Below are 15,121 nucleotides of genomic sequence, written 5' to 3'. Positions count from 1 at the left end.
CAACCCATCGAATCCACGCCGTTTGCCTGTCTCTCTCTCTCTCTGAGGTTATTCACAATCGGTGGGATCCGTCCTAATCGTGGGGGAACTGTGTCTGAGTCGTGATGAGGTTTTTGACATGCTTGTCATTCACGTCTGAACCAGGGTAGCGAATTACTGCAGGGAATGGACGAAACCGCAAGACATTTGTTTCAACTTGACTAACTGATTGGCATCGCAGAGAACTGGTTTTGCGATCCAGTTCAGAATAAAAACCGCCGAACAACAGAATGCCACTGAGACCTCTAAAACCACGCACCTTGCATGGAGTGGATTTGCCATTCGGGTATGCAGCTGGCAGAAGAGAGCACCGATCCAAAGGAAATCAGCTCGAGGTGACATTGAATAATAGCAGAGGATGGTTTCGATCCATCGACCTCTGGGTTATGGGCCCAGCACGCTCCCGCTGCGCCACTCTGCTGCCACGCTCCGGCCCTGTCCACAGAGCGATTCAGCTTTTCATCTGGCACGCGGCTCGCACGTTCGAGACTGATGTCAAAGACCTCCGCTGCTGTCGTGTGATATGCTGTTTCGCAGACGTACGGAGGCTGTGTAAATAGAAACGTTTTTACTAAATTCCCACATTCTGTTGGTCGAACTGTGATTTCACACTGAATCACAACATGTGTCGCAGCGCAGACGGAGGCCATGCGGCCCACCTTCGCTCTGCTGGTTCTATACTTCAGTCAACGTGTGTCTATTCGTTTCATTCTCTCGCATTCTCAGCGTAAATCTGCACATCTGAACGTGACCACCGAATTCCCTATTGTGTTCATTGAATCTTCCTCTTTGTCAATGTCCGACAGGGACTTACTGACACTAACCACTCCCTGTACGAAAACGTTCTTCCTCCTGTCATTTTTACTTGTTTTCCTGGTGACCTTAAAATTCGGCCGAATCGTTGTGGACCTTTCAGGTGTGGGAACATTTTCACAACATTATTTCCTGTTTCTAGGTCCCTCATGACTTGGAAAACTTCGGTTCTCCGAGGAGAGCTGTCCCAATTTTCCAATCTACCTTCATTGCTGACATTCCCCAACACCGCACAGCTCACGTCAACCTGTTCGACACGACATCCAACCATTTCACTTCCCTGTTTTCTGCCTTGTCCGTACTCCAGACAGCCCAACCTCGTTTCACCAAGGTGCTTTTTGAGAAAATTAATCAGGCAGTTTTGCACAAGTCAAGTTTTAGAAAAACCTCGGGCTCGTCCGGGATTTGAACCCGGGACCTCTCGCAACTCATCACAGTAAGCACCCAAAGCGAGAATCATACGCCTAGACCAACGAGCCAGAGAGCCGGCCCACGACCGATGCCCCACACCGCTTGAGTGACCTGAGACGTGCTCACTATGAAATACATTTGAGATTGCTCTAAGAATTGCTAGCGGCAAAGGTTTCCCGAACAGCTGCTTCTCATTCAGTCTCCCTGCTGCTGTTTGTCACGTCCCCAGGAACCGGGCTCTCTCCACTGGCAGACAATTCAAACATTTTGTTTTGAAATTTTTCTATGACACCCGAGCGGCCAGTGACAAGCATTACCCTCCTCACCATGGGATACAGAGAACAGGAGAAGACCACGCAGATCTCCACGAGTGTATCAACTCGACTGTGCACATTGGGCCAGTATATCACTGTGAAATATTTATGTCCAAGCCTTTTTTCGGAAGCAGATGAGAAGGCGAGGTGCAGAACAGAGCGCAGTTATAAGGGAAAGCTGCTAAAGACGACATTGAGTGAATAGGAGAGAGTGGGTTATGGTCCCAACACGCACCCGTTGTGCCAGGGTTTACACTTCGGGTCCACTCTTCCTTCACTCGCAACACCCCACACCCACCTCCCATAGTGCCAAGTCGCTTTCGCCTGAAACTGCCGAATGTGCAACACCTGCCCATTTACCGGCTCCCTCCTGAATATCCAAGGGCTCAAACATACCTGCCAGGTAAGCAGCACTTTTGCCACAACCTAGTCCACTGCATTCGCTGCTCACAGTGTCGTTTCCCCAATGTAGCATGAAGCATAAACTGGGTGACTGCTTCGCAGAACATCCCGGTTCTGCCCGCAGGAAAAAGGCCCTGACCTGGCGGTTGTCTGCCACTTTAACACATCACCCTGTTCCCTGACCAACATCTCTGTCTCAGGCTTGCAGCAGTGTTCTAGCTCCAGATGAAAGAACAACAACTCATTTTCCACTTGGAGACCTTACAGCCCTCCGGTCTTCAATATCGAGTTCCATAACTTTAGGGCCTGAACTCCCCCATGTCCTTGACCCCTACCACACCAACGACTCCTTGTTATCACCTCGTCGGCTATGACAGACTACGTATTGTTAGCCACTAACAGTCTCCATGAGCAGCTATTCGCCCTCTCACGCGGATCGTTATTCACTCCTACGTCCTTCCTATTGTTCTCTCTCTCTGAGCTGGCGGCAAACACAGCAATGTACATTGGAGACTCTGAGCCAGCTGAAAGTTGCTCAGTGTGAAGTACATTCCACATTGCTCCAAGAATTGCAAGCAGCAAAGCGTTTCCAGAACTTCTGCTTGTCATTCTGTCCCCGGGCGCTGATGTTTGTCTCATCCCCAGGAACTGGACTATCTCCACTGCTCGATAATTAAACCAATTTATTTCTACTTGCACGTTGTTCTGGGGTGGGGTGGGGCGTGGTGTAGGGTGGGGGCGGGTAGAGTCTCTCTCTCTCTCTCTCTCTCTCACTCTCTGAAACCGTTGGGGTGAGAGGTGTCAGTTGCATTAATGCGGGGAACATGAACAACTTTGATTGTGAACTTTCTCCAAAGGTCTGTTATCTGAGAGATGGAAAGATGCTGTGCTGGAAGGACAGAAAGAAATGGACACCGAGGACTCTTCGCCCAGGTAAATTCACATTGTTGTGCAGCCTTCTTGGTGTTCAGAAATCGTCTTCACGCAGCAATCTTACGGAAAGTCTATAGCAAAGTGGGCATCGCTTTCTTTGTTGCTACCGCGCAGCAGTTAACATCTGAGCCCCAAGTGTCCCAGATGAAGAGAATCCGAGTGAAACCTTCACTCACTGAGAGTCCTCCCCACGGCCCTGAGCTGAGGGACTGCAGGCAGTCCAACACGGAAGGGACGGTTAAAAATGAACCAGTTTTGCTCCCTCAGCCTCTCTGTCCCAGAGACAGGCAGTGGGATGGCATAAACACGTAGCACCATTCTCGAGTAGACACAAGCCGTTCAACCCATCGAATCCACGCCGTTTGCCTGTCTCTCTCTCTCTCTGAGGTTATTCACAATCGGTGGGATCCGTCCTAATCGTGGGGGAACTGTGTCTGAGTCGTGATGAGGTTTTTGACATGCTTGTCATTCACGTCTGAACCAGGGTAGCGAATTACTGCAGGGAATGGACGAAACCGCAAGACATTTGTTTCAACTTGACTAACTGATTGGCATCGCAGAGAACTGGTTTTGCGATCCAGTTCAGAATAAAAACCGCCGAACAACAGAATGCCACTGAGACCTCTAAAACCACGCACCTTGCATGGAGTGGATTTGCCATTCGGGTATGCAGCTGGCAGAAGAGAGCACCGATCCAAAGGAAATCAGCTCGAGGTGACATTGAATAATAGCAGAGGATGGTTTCGATCCATCGACCTCTGGGTTATGGGCCCAGCACGCTCCCGCTGCGCCACTCTGCTGCCACGCTCCGGGCCCTGTCCACAGAGCGATTCAGCTTTTCATCTGGCACGCGGCTCGCACGTTCGAGACTGATGTCAAAGACCTCCGCTGCTGTCGTGTGATATGCTGTTTCGCAGACGTACGGAGGCTGTGTAAATAGAAACGTTTTTACTAAATTCCCACATTCTGTCGGTCGAACTGTGATTTCACACTGAATCACAACATGTGTCGCAGCGCAGACGGAGGCCATGCGGCCCACCTTCGCTCTGCTGGTTCTATACTTCAGTCAACGTGTGTCTATTCGTTTCATTCTCTCGCATTCTCAGCGTAAATCTGCACATCTGAACGTGACCACCGAATTCCCTTTTGTGTTCATTGAATCTTCCTCTTTGTCAATGTCCGACAGGGACTTACTGACACTAACCACTCCCTGTACGAAAACGTTCTTCCTCCTGTCATTTTTACTTGTTTTCCTGGTGACCTTAAAATTCGCCGAATCGTTGTGGACCTTTCAGGTGTGGGAACATTTTCACAACATTATTTCCTGTTTCTAGGTCCCTCATGACTTGGAAAACTTCGGTTCTCCGAGGAGAGCTGTCCCAATTTTCCAATCTACCTTCATTGCTGACATTCCCCGAACACCGCACAGCTCACGTCAACCTGTTCGACACGACATCCAACCATTTCACTTCCCTGTTTTCTGCCTTGTCCGTACTCCAGACAGCCCAACCTCGTTTCACCAAGGTGCTTTTTGAGAAAATTAATCAGGCAGTTTTGCACAAGTCAAGTTTTAGAAAAACCTCGGGCTCGTCCGGGATTTGAACCCGGGACCTCTCGCAACTCATCACAGTGAAGCACCCAAAGCGAGAATCATACGCCTAGACCAACGAGCCAGAGAGCCGGCCCACGACCGATGCCCCACACCGCTTGAGTGACCTGAGACGTGCTCACTATGAAATACATTTGAGATTGCTCTAAGAATTGCTAGCGGCAAAGGTTTCCGAACAGCTGCTTCTCATTCAGTCTCCCTGCTGCTGTTTGTCACGTCCCCAGGAACCGGGCTCTCTCCACTGGCAGACAATTCAAACATTTTGTTTTGAAATTTTTCTATGACACCCGAGCGGCCAGTGACAAGCATTACCCTCCTCACCATGGGATACAGAGAACAGGAGAAGACCACGCAGATCTCCACGAGTGTATCAACTCGACTGTGCACATTGGGCCAGTATATCACTGTGAAATATTTATGTCCAAGCCTTTTTTCGGAAGCAGATGAGAAGGCGAGGTGCAGAACAGAGCGCAGTTATAAGGGAAAGCTGCTAAAGACGACATTGAGTGAATAGGAGAGAGTGGGTTATGGTCCCAACACGCACCCGTTGTGCCAGGGGTTACACTTCGGGTCCACTCTTCCTTCACTCGCAACACCCCACACCCACCTCCCATAGTGCCAAGTCGCTTTCGCCTGAAACTGCCGAATGTGCAACACCTGCCCATTTACCGGCTCCCTCCTGAATATCCAAGGGCTCAAACATACCTGCCAGGTAAAGCAGCACTTTTGCCACAACCTAGTCCACTGCATTCGCTGCTCACAGTGTCGTTTCCCCAATGTAGCATGAAGCATAAACTGGGTGACTGCTTCGCAGAACATCCCGGTTCTGCCCGCAGGAAAAAGGCCCTGACCTGGCGGTTGTCTGCCACTTTAACACATCACCCTGTTCCCTGACCAACATCTCTGTCTCAGGCTTGCAGCAGTGTTCTAGCTCCAGATGAAAGAACAACAACTCATTTTCCACTTGGAGACCTTACAGCCCTCCGGTCTTCAATATCGAGTTCCATAACTTTAGGGCCTGAACTCCCCCATGTCCTTGACCCCTACCACACAAACGACTCCTTGTTATCACCTCGTCGGCTATGACAGACTACGTATTGTTAGCCACTAACAGTCTCCATGAGCAGCTATTCGCCCTCTCACGCGGATCGTTATTCACTCCTACGTCCTTCCTATTGTTCTCTCTCTCTGAGCTGGCGGCAAACACAGCAATGTACATTGGAGACTCTGAGCCAGCTGAAAGTTGCTCAGTGTGAAGTACATTCCACATTGCTCCAAGAATTGCAAGCAGCAAAGCGTTTCCAGAACTTCTGCTTGTCATTCTGTCCCCGGGGCGATGATGTTTGTCTCATCCCCAGGAACTGGACTATCTCCACTGCTCGATAATTAAACCAATTTATTTCTACTTGCACGTTGTTCTGGGGTGGGGTGGGGCGGGGTGTAGGGTGGGGGCGGGTAGAGTCTCTCTCTCTCTCTCTCTCTCACTCTCTGAAACCGTTGGGGTGAGAGGTGTCAGTTGCATTAATGCGGGGAACATGAACAACTTTGATTGTGAACTTTCTCCAAAGGTCTGTTATCTGAGAGATGGAAAGATGCTGTGCTGGAAGGACAGAAAGAAATGGACACCGAGGACTCTTCGCCCAGGTAAATTCACATTGTTGTGCAGCCTTCTTGGTGTTCAGAAATCGTCTTCACGCAGCAATCTTACGGAAAGTCTATAGCAAAGTGGGCATCGCTTTCTTTGTTGCTACCGCGCAGCAGTTAACATCTGAGCCCCAAGTGTCCCAGATGAAGAGAATCCGAGTGAAACCTTCACTCACTGAGAGTCCTCCCCACGGCCCTGAGCTGAGGGACTGCAGGCAGTCCAACACGGAAGGGACGGTTAAAAATGAACCAGTTTTGCTCCCTCAGCCTCTCTGTCCCAGAGACAGGCAGTGGGACGCCATAAACACGTAGCACCATTCTCGAGTAGACACAAGCCGTTCAACCCATCGAATCCACGCCGTTTGCCTGTCTCTCTCTCTCTGAGGTTATTCACAATCGGTGGGATCCGTCCTAATCGTGGGGGAACTGTGTCTGAGTCGTGATGAGGTTTTTGACATGCTTGTCATTCACGTCTGAACCAGGGTAGCGAATTACTGCAGGGAATGGACGAAACCGCAAGACATTTGTTTCAACTTGACTAACTGATTGGCATCGCAGAGAACTGGTTTTGCGATCCAGTTCAGAATAAAAACCGCCGAACAACAGAATGCCACTGAGACCTCTAAAACCACGCACCTTGCATGGAGTGGATTTGGCGAGTGCATCGATATGCTTCACGCCATTCGGGTATGCAGCTGGCAGAAGAGAGCACCGATCCAAAGGAAATCAGCTCGAGGTGACATTGAATAATAGCAGAGGATGGTTTCGATCCATCGACCTCTGGGTTATGGGCCCAGCACGCTCCCGCTGCGCCACTCTGCTGCCACGCTCTGAGCCCTGTCCACAGAGCGATTCAGCTTTTCATCTGGCACGCGGCTCGCACGTTCGAGACTGATGTCAAAGACCTCCGCTGCTGTCGTGTGATATGCTGTTTCGCAGACGTACGGAGGCTGTGTAAATAGAAACGTTTTTACTAAATTCCCACATTCTGTTGGTCGAACTGTGATTTCACACTGAATCAAAACATGTGTCGCAGCGCAGACGGAGGCCATGCGGCCCACCTTCGCTCTGCTGGTTCTATACTTCAGTCAACGTGTGTCTATTCGTTTCATTCTCTCGCATTCTCAGCGTAAATCTGCACATCTGAACGTGACCACCGAATTCCCTTTTGTGTTCATTGAATCTTCCTCTTTGTCAATGTCCGACAGGGACTTACTGACACTAACCACTCCCTGTACGAAAACGTTCTTCCTCCTGTCATTTTTACTTGTTTTCCTGGTGACCTTAAAATTCTGCCGAATCGTTGTGGACCTTTCAGGTGTGGGAACATTTTCACAACATTATTTCCTGTTTCTAGGTCCCTCATGACTTGGAAAACTTCGGTTCTCCGAGGAGAGCTGTCCCAATTTTCCAATCTACCTTCATTGCTGACATTCCCCAAACACCGCACAGCTCACGTCAACCTGTTCGACACGACATCCAACCATTTCACTTCCCTGTTTTCTGCCTTGTCCGTACTCCAGACAGGCCAACCTCGTTTCACCAAGGTGCTTTTTGAGAAAATTAATCAGGCAGTTTTGCACAAGTCAAGTTTTAGAAAAAACCTCGGGCTCGTCCGGGATTTGAACCCGGGACCTCTCGCAACTCATCACAGTACAGCACCCAAAGCGAGAATCATACGCCTAGACCAACGAGCCAGAGAGCCGGCCCGCGATAGATGCCCACACCGCTTGAGTGACCTGAGACGTGCTCACTATGAAATACCTTTGAGATTGCTCTAAGAATTGCTAGCGGCAAAGAGTTTCTCGAACAGCTGCTTCTCATTCAGTCTCCCTGCTGCTGTTTGTCACGTCCCCAGGAACCGGGCTCTCTCCACTGGCAGACAATTCAAACATTTTGTTTTGAAATTTTTCTATGACACCCGAGCGGCCAGTGACAAGCATTACCCTCCTCACCATGGGATACAGAGAACAGGAGAAGACCACGCAGATCTCCACGAGTGTATCAACTCGACTGTGCACATTGGGCCAGTATATCACTGTGAAATATTTATGTCCAAGCCTTTTTTCGGAAGCAGATGAGAAGGCGAGGTGCAGAACAGAGCGCAGTTATAAGGAAAGCTGCTAAAGACGACATTGAGTGAATAGGAGAGAGTGGGTTATGGTCCCAACACGCACCCGTTGTGCCAGGGGTTACACTTCGGGTCCACTCTTCCTTCACTCGCAACACCCACACCCACCTCCCATAGTGCCAAGTCGCTTTCGCCTGAAACTGCCGAATGTGCAACACCTGCCCATTTACCGCTCCCTCCTGAATATCCAAGGGCTCAAACATACCTCCCAGGTAAAGCAGCACTTTTGCCACAACCTAGTCCACTGCATTCGCTGCTCACAGTGTCGTTTCCCCAATGTAGCATGAAGCATAAACTGGGTGACTGCTTCGCAGAACATCCCGGTTCTGCCCGCAGGAAAAAGGCCCTGACCTGGCGGTTGTCTGCCACTTTAACACATCACCCTGTTCCCTGACCAACATCTCTGTCTCAGGCTTGCAGCAGTGTTCTAGCTCCAGATGAAAGAACAACAACTCATTTTCCACTTGGAGACCTTACAGCCCTCCGGTCTTCAATATCGAGTTCCATAACTTTAGGGCCTGAACTCCCCCATGTCCTTGACCCCTACCACACAAACGACTCCTTGTTATCACCTCGTCGGCTATGACAGACTACGTATTGTTAGCCACTAACAGTCTCCATGAGCAGCTATTCGCCCTCTCACGCGGATCGTTATTCACTCCTACGTCCTTCCTATTGTTCTCTCTCTCTGAGCTGGCGGCAAACACAGCAATGTACATTGGAGACTCTGAGCCAGCTGAAAGTTGCTCAGTGTGAAGTACATTCCACATTGCTCCAAGAATTGCAAGCAGCAAAGCGTTTCCAGAACTTCTGCTTGTCATTCTGTCCCCGGGGCGATGATGTTTGTCTCATCCCCAGGAACTGGACTATCTCCACTGCTCGATAATTAAACCAATTTATTTCTACTTGCACGTTGTTCTGGGGTGGGTGGGGCGGGGTGTAGGGTGGGGGCGGGTAGAGTCTCTCTCTCTCACTCTCTGAAACCGTTGGGTGAGAGGTGTCAGTTGCATTAATGCGGGGAACATGAACAACTTTGATTGTGAACTTTCTCCAAAGGTCTGTTATCTGAGAGATGGAAAGATGCTGTGCTGGAAGGACAGAAAGAAATGGACACCGAGGACTCTTCGCCCAGGTAAATTCACATTGTTGTGCAGCCTTCTTGGTGTTCAGAAATCGTCTTCACGCAGCAATCTTACGGAAAGTCTATAGCAAAGTGGGCATCGCTTTCTTTGTTGCTACCGCGCAGCAGTTAACATCTGAGCCCCAAGTGTCCCAGATGAAGAGAATCCGAGTGAAACCTTCACTCACTGAGAGTCCTCCCCACGGCCCTGAGCTGAGGGACTGCAGGCAGTCCAACACGGAAGGGACGGTTAAAAATGAACCAGTTTTGCTCCCTCAGCCTCTCTGTCCAGAGACAGGCAGTGGGATGCCATAAACACGTAGCACCATTCTCGCGTAGACACAAGCCGTTCAACCCATCGAATCCACGCCGTTTGCCTGTCTCTCTCTCTCTCTGAGGTTATTCACAATCGGTGGGATCCGTCCTAATCGTGGGGGAACTGTGTCTGAGTCGTGATGAGGTTTTTGACATGCTTGTCATTCACGTCTGAACCAGGGTAGCGAATTACTGCAGGGAATGGACGAAACCGCAAGACATTTGTTTCAACTTGACCAACTGATTGGCATCGCAGAGAACTGGTTTTGCGATCCAGTTCAGAATAAAAACCGCCGAACAACAGAATGCCACTGAGACCTCTAAAACCACGCACCTTGCATGGAGTGGATTTGGCGAGTGCATCGATATGCTTCACGCCATTCGGGTATGCAGCTGGCAGAAGAGAGCACCGATCCAAAGGAAATCAGCTCGAGGTGACATTGAATAATAGCAGAGGATGGTTTCGATCCATCGACCTCTGGGTTATGGGCCCAGCACGCTCCCGCTGCGCCACTCTGCTGCCACGCTCTGAGCCCTGTCCACAGAGCGATTCAGCTTTTCATCTGGCACGCGGCTCGCACGTTCGAGACTGATGTCAAAGACCTCCGCTGCTGTCGTGTGATATGCTGTTTCGCAGACGTACGGAGGCTGTGTAAATAGAAACGTTTTTACTAAATTCCCACATTCTGTTGGTCGAACTGTGATTTCACACTGAATCAAAACATGTGTCGCAGCGCAGACGGAGGCCATGCGGCCCACCTTCGCTCTGCTGGTTCTATACTTCAGTCAACGTGTGTCTATTCGTTTCATTCTCTCGCATTCTCAGCGTAAATCTGCACATCTGAACGTGACCACCGAATTCCCTTTTGTGTTCATTGAATCTTCCTCTTTGTCAATGTCCGACAGGGACTTACTGACACTAACCACTCCCTGTACGAAAACGTTCTTCCTCCTGTCATTTTTACTTGTTTTCCTGGTGACCTTAAAATTCTGCCGAATCGTTGTGGACCTTTCAGGTGTGGGAACATTTTCACAACATTATTTCCTGTTTCTAGGTCCCTCATGACTTGGAAAACTTCGGTTCTCCGAGGAGAGCTGTCCCAATTTTCCAATCTACCTTCATTGCTGACATTCCCAAACACCGCACAGCTCACGTCAACCTGTTCGACACGACATCCAACCATTTCACTTCCCTGTTTTCTGCCTTGTCCGTACTCCAGACAGGCCAACCTCGTTTCACCAAGGTGCTTTTTGAGAAAATTAATCAGGCAGTTTTGCACAAGTCAAGTTTTAGAAAAACCTCGGGCTCGTCCGGGATTTGAACCCGGGACCTCTCGCAACTCATCACAGTAAGGCACCCAAAGCGAGAATCATACGCCTAGACCAACGAGCCAGAGAGCCGGCCCGCGATAGATGCCCCACACCGCTTGAGTGACCTGAGACGTGCTCACTATGAAATACATTTGAGATTGCTCTAAGAATTGCTAGCGGCAAAGAGTTTCTCGAACAGCTGCTTCTCATTCAGTCTCCCTGCTGCTGTTTGTCACGTCCCCAGGAACCGGGCTCTCTCCACTGGCAGACAATTCAAACATTTTGTTTTGAAATTTTTCTATGACACCCGAGCGGCCAGTGACAAGCATTACCCTCCTCACCATGGGATACAGAGAACAGGAGAAGACCACGCAGATCTCCACGAGTGTATCAACTCGACTGTGCACATTGGGCCAGTATATCACTGTGAAATATTTATGTCCAAGCCTTTTTTCGGAAGCAGATGAGAAGGCGAGGTGCAGAACAGAGCGCAGTTATAAGGGAAAGCTGCTAAAGACGACATTGAGTGAATAGGAGAGAGTGGGTTATGGTCCCAACACGCACCCGTTGTGCCAGGGGTTACACTTCGGGTCCACTCTTCCTTCACTCGCAACACCCCACACCCACCTCCCATAGTGCCAAGTCGCTTTCGCCTGAAACTGCCGAATGTGCAACACCTGCCCATTTACCGGCTCCCTCCTGAATATCCAAGGGCTCAAACATACCTCCCAGGTGAAGCAGCACTTTTGCCACAACCTAGTCCACTGCATTCGCTGCTCACAGTGTCGTTTCCCCAATGTAGCATGAAGCATAAACTGGGTGACTGCTTCGCAGAACATCCCGGTTCTGCCCGCAGGAAAAAGGCCCTGACCTGGCGGTTGTCTGCCACTTTAACACATCACCCTGTTCCCTGACCAACATCTCTGTCTCAGGCTTGCAGCAGTGTTCTAGCTCCAGATGAAAGAACAACAACTCATTTTCCACTTGGAGACCTTACAGCCCTCCGGTCTTCAATATCGAGTTCCATAACTTTAGGGCCTGAACTCCCCCATGTCCTTGACCCCTACCACACAAACGACTCCTTGTTATCACCTCGTCGGCTATGACAGACTACGTATTGTTAGCCACTAACAGTCTCCATGAGCAGCTATTCGCCCTCTCACGCGGATCGTTATTCACTCCTACGTCCTTCCTATTGTTCTCTCTCTCTGAGCTGGCGGCAAACACAGCAATGTACATTGGAGACTCTGAGCCAGCTGAAAGTTGCTCAGTGTGAAGTACATTCCACATTGCTCCAAGAATTGCAAGCAGCAAAGCGTTTCCAGAACTTCTGCTTGTCATTCTGTCCCCGGGGCGATGATGTTTGTCTCATCCCCAGGAACTGGACTATCTCCACTGCTCGATAATTAAACCAATTTATTTCTACTTGCACGTTGTTCTGGGGTGGGGTGGGGCGGGGTGTAGGGTGGGGGCGGGTAGAGTCTCTCTCTCTCTCTCTCTCTCTCACTCTCTGAAACCGTTGGGGTGAGAGGTGTCAGTTGCATTAATGCGGGGAACATGAACAACTTTGATTGTGAACTTTCTCCAAAGGTCTGTTATCTGAGAGATGGAAAGATGCTGTGCTGGAAGGACAGAAAGAAATGGACACCGAGGACTCTTCGCCCAGGTAAATTCACATTGTTGTGCAGCCTTCTTGGTGTTCAGAAATCGTCTTCACGCAGCAATCTTACGGAAAGTCTATAGCAAAGTGGGCATCGCTTTCTTTGTTGCTACCGCGCAGCAGTTAACATCTGAGCCCCAAGTGTCCCAGATGAAGAGAATCCGAGTGAAACCTTCACTCACTGAGAGTCCTCCCCCACGGCCCTGAGCTGAGGGACTGCAGGCAGTCCAACACGGAAGGGACGGTTAAAAATGAACCAGTTTTGCTCCCTCAGCCTCTCTGTCCCAGAGACAGGCAGTGGGACGGCATAAACACGTAGCACCATTCTCGCGTAGACACAAGCCGTTCAACCCATCGAATCCACGCCGTTTGCCTGTCTCTCTCTCTCTCTGAGGTTATTCACAATCGGTGGGATCCGTCCTAATCGTGGGGAACTGTGTCTGAGTCGTGATGAGGTTTTTGACATGCTTGTCATTCACGTCTGAACCAGGTAGCGAATTACTGCAGGGAATGGACGAAACCGCAAGACATTTGTTTCAACTTGACCAACTGATTGGCATCGCAGAGAACTGGTTTTGCGATCCAGTTCAGAATAAAAACCGCCGAACAACAGAATGCCACTGAGACCTCTAAAACCACGCACCTTGCATGGAGTGGATTTGGCGAGTGCATCGATATGCTTCACGCCATTCGGGTATGCAGCTGGCAGAAGAGAGCACCGATCCAAAGGAAATCAGCTCGAGGTGACATTGAATAATAGCAGAGGATGGTTTCGATCCATCGACCTCTGGGTTATGGGCCCAGCACGCTCCCGCTGCGCCACTCTGCTGCCACGCTCTGAGCCCTGTCCACAGAGCGATTCAGCTTTTCATCTGGCACGCGGCTCGCACGTTCGAGACTGATGTCAAAGACCTCCGCTGCTGTCGTGTGATATGCTGTTTCGCAGACGTACGGAGGCTGTGTAAATAGAAACGTTTTTCCTAAATTCCCACATTCTGTTGGTCGAACTGTGATTTCACACTGAATCAAAACATGTGTCGCAGCGCAGACGGAGGCCATGCGGCCCACCTTCGCTCTGCTGGTTCTATACTTCAGTCAACGTGTGTCTATTCGTTTCATTCTCTCGCATTCTCAGCGTAAATCTGCACATCTGAACGTGACCACCGAATTCCCTTTTGTGTTCATTGAATCTTCCTCTTTGTCAATGTCCGACAGGGACTTACTGACACTAACCACTCCCTGTACGAAAACGTTCTTCCTCCTGTCATTTTTACTTGTTTTCCTGGTGACCTTAAAATTCTGCCGAATCGTTGTGGACCTTTCAGGTGTGGGAACATTTTCACAACATTATTTCCTGTTTCTAGGTCCCTCATGACTTGGAAAACTTCGGTTCTCCGAGGAGAGCTGTCCCAATTTTCCAATCTACCTTCATTGCTGACATTCCCCAAACACCGCACAGCTCACGTCAACCTGTTCGACACGACATCCAACCATTTCACTTCCCTGTTTTCTGCCTTGTCCGTACTCCAGACAGGCCAACCTCGTTTCACCAAGGTGCTTTTGAGAAAATTAATCAGGCAGTTTTGCACAAGTCAAGTTTTAGAAAAAACCTCGGGCTCGTCCGGGATTTGAACCCGGGACCTCTCGCAACTCATCACAGTAAGGCACCCAAAGCGAGAATCATACGCCTAGACCAACGAGCCAGAGAGCCGGCCCGCGATAGATGCCCCACACCGCTTGAGTGACCTGAGACGTGCTCACTATGAATACATTTGAGATTGCTCTAAGAATTGCTAGCGGCAAAGAGTTTCTCGAACAGCTGCTTCTCATTCAGTCTCCCTGCTGCTGTTTGTCACGTCCCCAGGAACCGGGCTCTCTCCACTGGCAGACAATTCAAACATTTTGTTTGAAATTTTTCTATGACACCCGAGCGGCCAGTGACAAGCATTACCCTCCTCACCATGGGATACAGAGAACAGGAGAAGACCACGCAGATCTCCACGAGTGTATCAACTCGACTGTGCACATTGGGCCAGTATATCACTGTGAAATATTTATGTCCAAGCCTTTTTTCGGAAGCAGATGAGAAGGCGAGGTGCAGAACAGAGCGCAGTTATAAGGGAAAGCTGCTAAAGACGACATTGAGTGAATAGGAGAGAGTGGGTTATGGTCCCAACACGCACCCGTTGTGCAGGGGTTACACTTCGGGTCACTCTTCCTTCACTCGCAACACCCCACACCCACCTCCCATAGTGCCAAGTCGCTTTCGCCTGAAACTGCCGAATGTGCAACACCTGCCCATTTACCGGCTCCCTCCTGAATATCCAAGGGCTCAAACATACCTGCCAGGTAAAGCAGCACTTTTGCCACAACCTAGTCCACTGCATTCGCTGCTCACAGTGTCGTTTCCCCAATGTAG

General features: G+C 49.9%; 5 non-coding genes across 5 annotated transcripts; all 5 read right to left on the bottom strand.

The window, feature by feature from the left end:
* Positions 1-388: 388 nt before the first annotated feature.
* Positions 389-460, bottom strand: trnam-cau (transfer RNA methionine (anticodon CAU)). The gene has a single exon. It is a non-coding gene; the product is annotated as a tRNA-Met (tRNA).
* Positions 461-3,640: 3,180 nt separating this feature from the next.
* Positions 3,641-3,712, bottom strand: trnam-cau (transfer RNA methionine (anticodon CAU)). The gene has a single exon. It is a non-coding gene; the product is annotated as a tRNA-Met (tRNA).
* A 3,203-nt stretch (positions 3,713-6,915) lies between these two features.
* On the bottom strand, positions 6,916-6,987 carry trnam-cau (transfer RNA methionine (anticodon CAU)). The gene has a single exon. It is a non-coding gene; the product is annotated as a tRNA-Met (tRNA).
* A 3,192-nt stretch (positions 6,988-10,179) lies between these two features.
* On the bottom strand, positions 10,180-10,251 carry trnam-cau (transfer RNA methionine (anticodon CAU)). The gene has a single exon. It is a non-coding gene; the product is annotated as a tRNA-Met (tRNA).
* A 3,208-nt stretch (positions 10,252-13,459) lies between these two features.
* trnam-cau (transfer RNA methionine (anticodon CAU)) lies at positions 13,460-13,531 on the bottom strand. The gene has a single exon. It is a non-coding gene; the product is annotated as a tRNA-Met (tRNA).
* Positions 13,532-15,121: the final 1,590 nt, after the last annotated feature.

Source organism: Hemiscyllium ocellatum (genome assembly GCF_020745735.1).
Source record: "Hemiscyllium ocellatum isolate sHemOce1 chromosome 27 unlocalized genomic scaffold, sHemOce1.pat.X.cur. SUPER_27_unloc_5, whole genome shotgun sequence".
Classification (NCBI taxonomy): domain Eukaryota; kingdom Metazoa; phylum Chordata; class Chondrichthyes; order Orectolobiformes; family Hemiscylliidae; genus Hemiscyllium; species Hemiscyllium ocellatum.
This window is presented reverse-complemented; position numbering and strand designations above follow the sequence as displayed.